Genomic DNA, 9,835 nt, shown 5'->3' on the forward strand with positions numbered 1-9,835 from the left:
AGGAATGGATCAAAGATTTTATATTAGACAACAGGAATTACAACAAAAACTCCGGAAGACACCATGGAGAATTTTTTTAATAGCTTCAGAGCGAAGAAGGTCTTTCAAGTGTAACACACGACTTAGAAGCAGCATTTCACATCCTGACATTTAATTCCTTGCTCAAGACGCTTGAGTCCTGCCTTCTATGATGAATTTTCAAGTCCTTTCTGCAGCTTTCAAGACCCTCAGTAATCTGGTCCTGTCCTGCCAGCCTTGACTTACTGCTTTCCTAAATAAATACGTGTTAATCAAACCACGCTTCTCACACATCCTGTTTCCAAAACTGGCTCACTCTCACTTGCATTTTTCCTATGCTATTCATCGGTTAACCTATCCTTTTTCTCTTGGTTTGTGAAGCTTCTTTTCATTGAAGTTTTTCACTGAGATAATTGTAGATTCACATGCGGTTGTGATGCTTTTTGGTTAAATATTATGATAATATATTTTTAAAAATAGATGTATTTATTTATTTATGTTTGGCTGTGTTGGGTCTTCGTTGCTGTGCGCGGGCTTTCTCTAGTTGCGGCGAGCGGGGGCTACTCTTCGTTGCGGTGCGCGGGCCTCTCATTGTGGCGGTTTCTCTTGTTGCGAAGCACGGGCTCTAGGCACACGGGCTCAGCAGTTGTGGCGCACGGGCTTAGATGCTCCACGGCATGTGGGATCTTCCTGGACCAGGGAGCGAACCCGTGTCTGCTGCACTGGAGCAGATTCTCAACCACTGCGCCACCGGGGAAGCCCAAAGTCAAAGCCTGCATCTTGAGGAACTTTCCAGTTATCAGGAAAGACATTTTTGGACATAGGGAAGGGCTCATGCATATTCTGATTACAGTTTTCATGACTCTTATTTTGAAGTCCTGTTTATCAAAGTAATCCATGAAAGACGGTCTTTGTACTTGTGGTGAAGTTGCATTTCTTTTCATAGTTCCATCTTCTCCCTCATCCTCACTGTTTATCACCATGGCCCCAAGTCAGACTCTAACACTGTGCTGTTATGTTCAATCATGGTCTGGGCCCCTTCACTCATCGTGCTTGTGGGCCTCATGGCGCGCACGCTCTCTGAGCTAGTCTTCACCACGGTGTGGGAATACAGCTCATCTTCATCTGAATTTTCTTCTTCCTCTTCCAATTCTCGCTCTATTCCTCATGTCTTTTAGCCTTGATTTCCATAGCTTCTGTGATCAAGTCTCTTAAAATTGATACAGGTTTTGCATTCCTGATAAAAGGGTGCTGTAAACGCTGTGTTGCAGTAGCTCTCTGCTCAGGATTCTTCACTAGGCACTTTTTAACAAAATTGGTGAAACCATCAGAACAAAGTTCTGGCTTCCTGAATGTTGGTGGTGGGTTTGTGGGAATTAAAAAAATAGCCTGGGGGTCTGGCAACAGGAGGAGGAATTCCCAGAGAATCAGACTTTGAAGGCTAGCAGGGTTTGCCTGCAGGACTTCGACAGGACTGGGGGAAACAGAGACTCCACTCATGAAGGGCACACACAGGGTAGTGTGCGCATCGGGACGCAGGGGGAAGGAGCAGTGACTCCGTAGGAGACGGAGCCAGACCTCCCTGTTGGTGTTGGAGGGTATCTTGCAGAGGCGGGGGGTGGCTGTGGCTCACTGCCGGGACAAGGACACTGCCAGCAGAAGTTCTGGGAAGTACTCCTTGGCGTGAGCCCTCCCGCCATTAGCACCACCAAAGAGCCTGCATGCTCCAGTGCTGGGTCGCCTCAGGCCAAACAACCCTAAATATTATGATAATATTATAACAATATCAACAGCTGACATTACACCTAGGGAACAGAAAGACACAGAAGAGTTTTAAGCAGGAGAAAAACAATGTCAGATTTGCACACTAGATGCTATGACTGTGGGTTGGAAGATGAACTGGAGCCAGGCTGACCGCCTATGAGGCTTTTGCAGATATCTGGGTAGAACATGAGGAGGGCTTTGTTGATGACCCTGATGGGGAATGATCTGAGAGACGTCAAGGAGGAAGAAGTGACAGTCTTGGCAGCTGGACTCTTGTGCCCTGCCTCCCATCCTCTTGGCCACTTTTTCTCTAGCCATTGCTGCAGCCACGAGATTCACGCAGAAGTAACCTGAGAGCAACCTCGCTTTCTGTTCCCAGTGCTACACCCAGACGAACCCACATGGCCCCCCTGTGTGCACAGCCCAGATGTGCGGGGAGTTAAGGCTTCATGAGGTGAACCTGACAACAAACGATGAAAGCCGTGGGTAAATGCTTTCTGCTTTCCTCAGTCAGAAACATTCTAGGGCAAATTCTACCCTGTCCTCCCACAGTACTGGCAGGCTTGAGCCTCGGTTTCCACGGGAGTGACCAATGTCAGGACACACCCTTGTGTTAATCTTCCCTCCTTCCCTCTCTCTCCAGTCCCCCACTCCTAGTCCCTGGGATCACTGTCCAAATTCTAAAACCCTTCATCCAAACCCTTGCCTCAGGCTCTGCTTTCAGGAGGATTCCAGGTTAAGCTGGTGACTGATTGCATATGGGTTGGGGGGTTGGGGAAAGAAAGCAGGCAGGGATGACTCCAGAGTCTCTTGTATGGGTGACTGAACCGACAGGGGTATCACACTATTAATGGAATACAGGAGGAGATGGGTTTCTTTGTGTGCGGTAGAGGCAGAGGGTAGGGACAGATGCTCATCTTGCCACAGCTATTCCCATCACAATGCCTGACGCTTTGCAGGTGTTCAAAATATACTGAAGTTGTAAGTGGAGAGAAGAGGCAAACATTGGTGCTTGGTCCACATTTGTATCTATTATTAAGTATGTGCTGAAAGTTGGGCTGGGTGTTGGCCAGGTGGCTGTGAAGGGTGCTGGGATTAAAAGAGGAGATCATGCCCTACCATCTGAGAGAATTATTTTTTAGTTAAACATAGAAGACATATACAAATGTGAAATAATTTGAAGGATTTTAGAAGCAATATATATTAACAAGTAAAAAATATATATTATTTATATTAGCATGTAAAAAATAAATATAATTCACACCAAGTAATAATTACCTGGAGAAATAAAGATGATCAAGGTTGGCTGAGGTTAATCTTATTGTCTTGGTTTTTTAAAAAATTTTTTTGGCCATGCCGTATGGCTTGAGGGATCTCATTTCCCCAACCAGGGATTGAACCCAGGCCGGAGCAGTGAAAGCCCCTAACCACTAGGCCACAAGGGAACTCCCTATTGTCTTGGTTTAGATCACTTTTCTTAATCTCATAGGGTTTTTATTTATTAATAGTGGTCAGATATGGAATGCCATAATTATAGTGAGATTTCATCGTCAACAAAGTTTCCTCTGTCTCTTATTAAACTTGATAACTTTCTTTTATGCAACTGCTGATTCTTTTGACAAGTCTCATCCAAGAGTTTAGTTTATTTCAAAAACTGGCAGTGAGTGTTTAAAACTCTGCAGGGTGGTGAAGGGGCAGCCATCTCACTATAAAAGTCATACCAGGGGCCTCCCTGGTGGCTCAGTGGTTAAGAATCCGCCAGCCAATGCAGGGGACACGGGTTCGAGCCCCGGTCCGGGAAGATCCCACATGCCGCAGAGCAACTAAGCCCGTGCACCACAACTACTGAGCCTGCACTCTAGAGCCCTCGAGCCACACTACTGAGCCCACGTGCCACAACTACTGAGGCCCGTGCGCCTAGAGCCCGTGCTTGGCAACAAGAGAAGCCACCGCAACGAGAAGCCTGTGCACTGCAACAAAGAGTAGCCCCCGCTCGCCACAACTAGAGAAAGCCTGAGCACAGGAATGAAGACCCAACACAGGCAAAAATAAAAACAAATAAATTAATTAATTAAAAAAAACCCCTCCCGGGCCTCCCTGGTGGCGCAGTGGTTGAGAGTCCGCCTGCCGATGCAGGGGATACGGGTTCGTGCCCCGGTCCGGGAGGATCCCACGTGCCGCGGAGCGGCTGGGCCCGTGAGCCATGGGCGCTGAGCTTGCGCGTCCGGCAACGGGAGAGGCCACGACAGTGAGAGGCCCACATATCGCAAAAAAAAAAAAAAAAAAAACCCTCCCCTTAAAAAAAAAAAAAGTCATACCGGTGCATTTTTTTTTCAATGCAAAAAAAAAAAAAAAAGAGTATAGAAACATTTAGCTACATGTTGATACAATTCCATTGTGTTTTTAGTTTGTAATATGAAATGCAGAGCCATTTTTAAAAAGCTTCATTTGACTTGAAATCGAGTAGGCTTTGGTTAAAATTCTTTCATTTAATCATGAATGAAGATTCATGTCATGTCAGGGAAGAGTCTCCTGACATGGTGCCATATCCCTCTGCTTAGTTTCTATCCTCCCTGTAGTCGAAAGTATTTAGCCTTGTCCTTCAATTTACAGCCATTAGAGGGCAAGGCTGCTGCAGCTAACAGATTCTAAGACTTGTTTTGAGACAGCCTGAGCGAAGCAAGCAGTTTTCCAATTACACACTATCTAATGCAATTTACAGTTATTAGAAAAACTGCCATGTTTTTCATGTTAATTTTGACATTTTCATAAGTACTTGCAATTAGAATTCAAGCTGAGATTCCAATAAATCTCTTAGATGTTTTACACTTACTTTTCCTGTCTTTAGAGTTCATGAAATATTTTTAAGAACACGTTTGGAGGTCGTTCTGCCTTTGGGGAATTTATGCTGTGTATGTAAAACAGTTGGGCGGTGAAAAAAATATTACAATCTGGCAAAGCAAATTGAGGAAAACTACAGAGGTGTGCCAGGTTCTGGAAAACAAGTGTAGGATATGAAATTCAAATTTTTAACACAGATAAATTGAGCCATTAGTTTTTTACTTTATATAAAACTTCACTGCATAACTTCTTTGAATAGCAAGCTCCCTGGCTGCATTTAAAAAACATTATTTTAAAGAACATTTCCTGACTGCATTGAAAGTGTAGCTCTATTCATCCATGTCTTTAAATTTAGCATTTATTGTATTTTATGAACTGGCCTGCATTTAAAGAGTGACGCACGTCTCTCTGGAAAAATGGCATTGGATTCTAAGTGCCTCATTGGCCAAATAAGAAGATGTCTTCATGCTACAATATTTTATTCATCAAAGTACTTACTCTCTGTTTTATTGCCTAAAGCACGCTTCCTAAAGTGAGATCTTAAATGTACAGTATAATATACTCTTTGGTTTCCCACTTCAGTTTAAAAGAAAGCCTGACTTAAGACCTACACAGAGTATTCATAAATACAACAAATCTTACACTATACGATCAAACTCCTTTAATGACATTTATTTGCACATGCCAACTAAAAGTCTAACAAATAAAAAAATTCCTGAGGGGAAGGCAAACAGAGCTTTCCCAAATGTGCAGAGGATATAGAAAGTAAGCTTCTAGACGATATTCGGGAGGTATATCTCTCAGTAAAAATAGCTCCTGCTAATACAGACAAGAATGGATGTTTTGTTATTTCTCAGTAGTTCTCAGCCTTAGCTACATGCTGGCCTCACTTCCGGCTTTTAAAAAGTCCCAAGGCCCAGCCTGCACCCCTGACCGATTAAACCAGAATCTTTGGGTGTGGGACCCAGGCATCAGTAGTTTTAAAAGCCTCCCAGGTGATTCCAATGAGAGGCCGGGCTGAGACCCACCACCTTCATAAATCTGAGCCATCTGTCCCAGCTGGGGTGCAGGGCTGAGCCCCCAGCAAGGAGGCAGCTGCAGCTGGTCGCTGACTCACAGCGAGACGCAGGGGTCCGGAGCAGATGAGCTCAGCTGACAGGTGGCCAGCGGGATGCACCTGGCTGCGCTCTGGCAGCTTGGATTTGATGCTCCTGATGGGACCTTCCATTGAGAAAGCAGGTCAGGCAAAGCTGATTTGGCAGCCTCCTCGGGGACATCTGGAGAATCGCTTCTCAGTCCCAAAGCTCCTTGCCTCCCTAAACCCTCTGCTCCAGCCAAGCTGGGTGGCTGACCATAGCGCAAGCCTCGGGCTCTCGGGCTTTTACACAAACGCTCTGCTCCTACGGTTCTCCTGACCCTCACCCCTGCCTGAATCTGCAGCCGTCCCCAAAGACTGAGCTCCCACCTCGTCCAGGAAGCCTCCCACAAAGATCCCACCTCTCACGGATGTTTCTTCTCCTGAATTCTCCAGTGTCTGCATCATTCTTTTGCTAATTAAACCTGTCCCAGCCAATGACAACTCCTCAAGTTGGGGCCTTCTGTTGCCAGCCAGGCAGTTAGCAACTGGAAGGGCAGTGAGGTGCCCCCTGCACTGTAAATGCGCCCCCATCACTGCCCCTGCCCCTAGAGCTGCTCATCACACATGGTCCTCGCTCCATAAATACCTGTTCCTTGATTGTTTATCTCCCCCTTGATCACTGCAGTAGCCTCAGATTAACTGGAGCCCTTTTCTACTCTGTATGTTGAAGCTAAAGTAATTTTTTTCCAAAATGTAAGTTTTAGGATCCCATGTAAACATGCTCCCCCATCCCCAGCCCTGCTTTAAATCCCTTAGTGTCTCCCCAGTCCTCTTGAACAAGCCCTGGGAGGTTCTGTGGGGCCTGACCCCTGTCTGCTCACACTGTGGGGTTCAGCTCTCCCTCCCTCCGTCACTCACCAGGCCACTGACCGTCTCCCTCCCTCACCCCACTCCGGCCTCCCTGCTTCTTCCCCCGTGCTCACTTTGCTCCCTTCTGCCACAGGACCTTTACATGTGCTGTTCCCAATGTCTGGATATTCTTCTTTCTCCTCTTTCTATTCACATCTCAGTTCAACCATCACTTCTCTGACTTCTAGACTTGCCAACTACCCCATTCTATGCCTGGACAGTGGCACATCTCTCTGTGTTGCAAAATGTGATGCAGTTACTATTTCACATGAATCTGTGTGGTTTGGGGATTAATACCTGTTTCCCTCTCAGGACTCTGAGCTCTGTGAGGACAGACACGGGGTCTAATTTTGCTCAGCGTTTTATTTCCAGTTATTATTGTGCTTGTCACACAGAATACTAAATCCATATTTATTGAATGAATAAATGAATGATGAATGAGTAGATGGATGGATGAATAAGTCACCCATAGGAGTAAAAATGAAATGTATGACTGGCCCCTTGGTTTTGCAGACCAGAGACAGGAAAGCCATAGTTTGGTGCCACTGCATGGCAGCATGCCACAGTGGAAAGCCAGACTCGGGCTCCCCACCGGTGGCTGGGACAAGCTAAGTTTCAAAATGCCTGTCATGCTCACAACCCCTCCACAGGCCCCTGAGTCCCCGCAGTCCTAGGTGACACTGTGGTGGGCAGGATGATAGACCCCAAAGGCGTCTACACCCTTAATCCCTGGGACCTGTGACTATGGGACCTGATACGGCAAAGAGGATTCTGCAGATGTGATTAACGTTACAGTCCTTGAGATGGGGAGATGATTCCAGATTATCTGGGTGGGCCCAGTCGGTTCACAGAAATCTTTAAAAGTGGAGAACTCTTCTCAGCTGGTTGGACAAATGAGATGGAAGAAGCGAGGAGGAGAGGGCTTCCCTGGCGGCGCAGTGGTTAGGAACCCGCCTGCCAACGCAGGGGACACGGGTTCGAGCCCTGGTCCGGGAAGATCCCACGTCCCGCGGAGCAACTAAGCCCGTGCGCCACAACTACTGAGCCTGCGCTCTACAGCCCGTGAGCCACAGCTACTGAGCCCGCCAGCCACAGCTACTGAAGCCCATGTGCCTAGAGCCCGTGCTCCTCAACTGCATTGAGAAGTTCACGCGCTGCAATGAAGAGTAGCCCCCACTCACCGCAACTAGAGAAAGTCCATGTGCAGCAATGAAGACCCAACACAGCCAAAAATTAATTGATTGACTAATTAAATTTAAAAAAAAAGAAAAGAAGAAGAAGGGGGAGAAATGTCAAGCTTGGGAGGTACTCAACCCACCACCAGTTACTTGGAAGATGGGAGGGAGGGAGCCACGGTTTAAGGAGCGTAGATGCCTCTAGAGAATGAGAACGGCACACATCTGACCACCGGCAAGAAAATGGGATCTCAGTCTACAACCACAGGACATGGAGTCTCAACCACCCAGATGAACAGGGTCTTCCCCTCAAGCCTTCAAAAAGGAATCAGCTTTGGAGACTTCCCTCGTGGTCCAGGGGCTAAGAATCCCCCTTCCAATGCAGGGGGTTCAGGTTTGATCCCTGGTCGCAGAGCTAAGATTCCACTATGCCTCGTGGCCAAAAACCCAAAACAAAAAAAAACAGAAGCAGTATGGTAACAAATTCAATAAAGACTTTAAAAAATGGTCCACATAAAAAAAAAAATCTTAAAAAAAAAAAATCAGCTTTGCCAACACCTTGAGTCTAGCCCACTGGTGTCAGACTGCTGACCTACAGAACTAGAAGATTAGAAATGTCGGTAGTTTAACCCACTAAGTGTGTGGTGAATTGCCACAGCAGTAATGGGAAATTAACACAAACACTATACCTGGAGTTGACTCCATCCTGTCCCATCTGTCTGACCACACCCTTGAACACAGCACGGATGAGACTTGTCCCAGGGGCAGCCAAACGTGACCTATGGCTGGTCAGAGTGACCAAGTGGATGAATAAGTCACTCTTAGAAGCCTGAATGTGAGCTACAGACAAACACCAGGAAGCATCCATCGTGGGAGCAGAGAGGAGAGCGCAGCAAGCGGCTGAAGTGTGTCAAGAACCAGGGAACAGGGAGAAGGGAACCCCTGGGCTGACTGGGTGCCCACATAACCCCGTCGCTGGACCCGGCTCCCGTTCTGAACAACTTCTAGTTTTCCCGCAGGGAGGCTGAGCTGCGCTCTGCTCTTTGCTCTTCCCATGTGGCCTGGCTCTGCGTGGCATCTCCTGGTCTTTGCTGGAAGTTGTGGCCCTTCTGTCCTCATTACCAGATACATCCTAATGATAACTCTTACTTTTCACTTCCGCTGAGGCAACCTGAGTGGACCTGAACTCCTTGTAACTAATGCAGCCTAACACACCTCCTCATGTTCAAGGTATGGTCTTATCCACTTAGCCTCTCAGAGTTGCCTTCCTAGTCTACACAGTAAGCCCCCTACATACGAACCTTCAAGTTGTGAGCTTTCAAAGATGCGAACGTGCGTTCACATGTCCAATCAGGTAAGTTAGTTCACGTGTCTGGTGTATATTGTCATGAGCGTGCCTCCTCTACAAGTGGTTGTGCTTTTCTGTACTTTACTGTACAGTCCTGTATAGAATACAGTGGTACAGGATCTTTATTTCAAGCCCAGGATGTCTGGAAGTAAGCGTAAAAGCAGTGGTGATGTAGCTGCTACTATTGTACTTTTCAAGGTACTGTACTGGAAGATTAAAAATGTTTTCTTTATATTTTGTGTCTGTTTTTTACGTATTATTTGTGTGAAAAGTATTATAAACCTATTACAGTACAGTACTATTGATAAATATACCGAGTGTGTTAGTTGGGTACCTAGGCTAACTTTGTTGGACTTATGAACAAATTGGGCTATGAATGCGCTCTTGGGATGAAACTCGTTCGTATGTAGGGGTCTTACTGTAAAAAGGGGTTGAAGAGGGGTTGCTAATACCTACACCAGAGGATGCCCTGGGGATGAATGCGCTAATATGCGGACAGCCCACTGACTGCGTCAAGCCACACACTTGGCTGTGCGTGTGGTTATTCGGTGACATCTCAGGTGGTGGCTGGTGGCGTTCCGTTCTCCCCTCGCAAAGGCTCCAAGCTCACGGCTGTCTCATGACCCCTCCTTTCCCCCAAAATCCCTTTGTACATACTTCAGGACAAACGGGTGTCAAAGACATCTCTCTCTCTCGGCGGGG

General features: G+C 46.7%; 1 protein-coding gene and 1 pseudogene across 2 annotated transcripts in view; both read right to left on the reverse strand.

The window, feature by feature from the left end:
- The window catches only part of LOC103075081 (serine/threonine-protein kinase 3-like), a 9,877-nt pseudogene extending 1,224 nt beyond the window's left edge, over positions 1-8,653 (reverse strand).
- Positions 1-9,835, reverse strand: part of UST (uronyl 2-sulfotransferase) — a 286,999-nt gene that overhangs the window by 84,344 nt on the left and 192,820 nt on the right. The window lies entirely within an intron of this gene.

The sequence above is a fragment of the Lipotes vexillifer genome, unplaced genomic scaffold (assembly GCF_000442215.2).
Source record: "Lipotes vexillifer unplaced genomic scaffold, Lipotes_vexillifer_v1.1 scaffold639, whole genome shotgun sequence".
Lineage (NCBI taxonomy): Eukaryota > Metazoa > Chordata > Mammalia > Artiodactyla > Lipotidae > Lipotes > Lipotes vexillifer.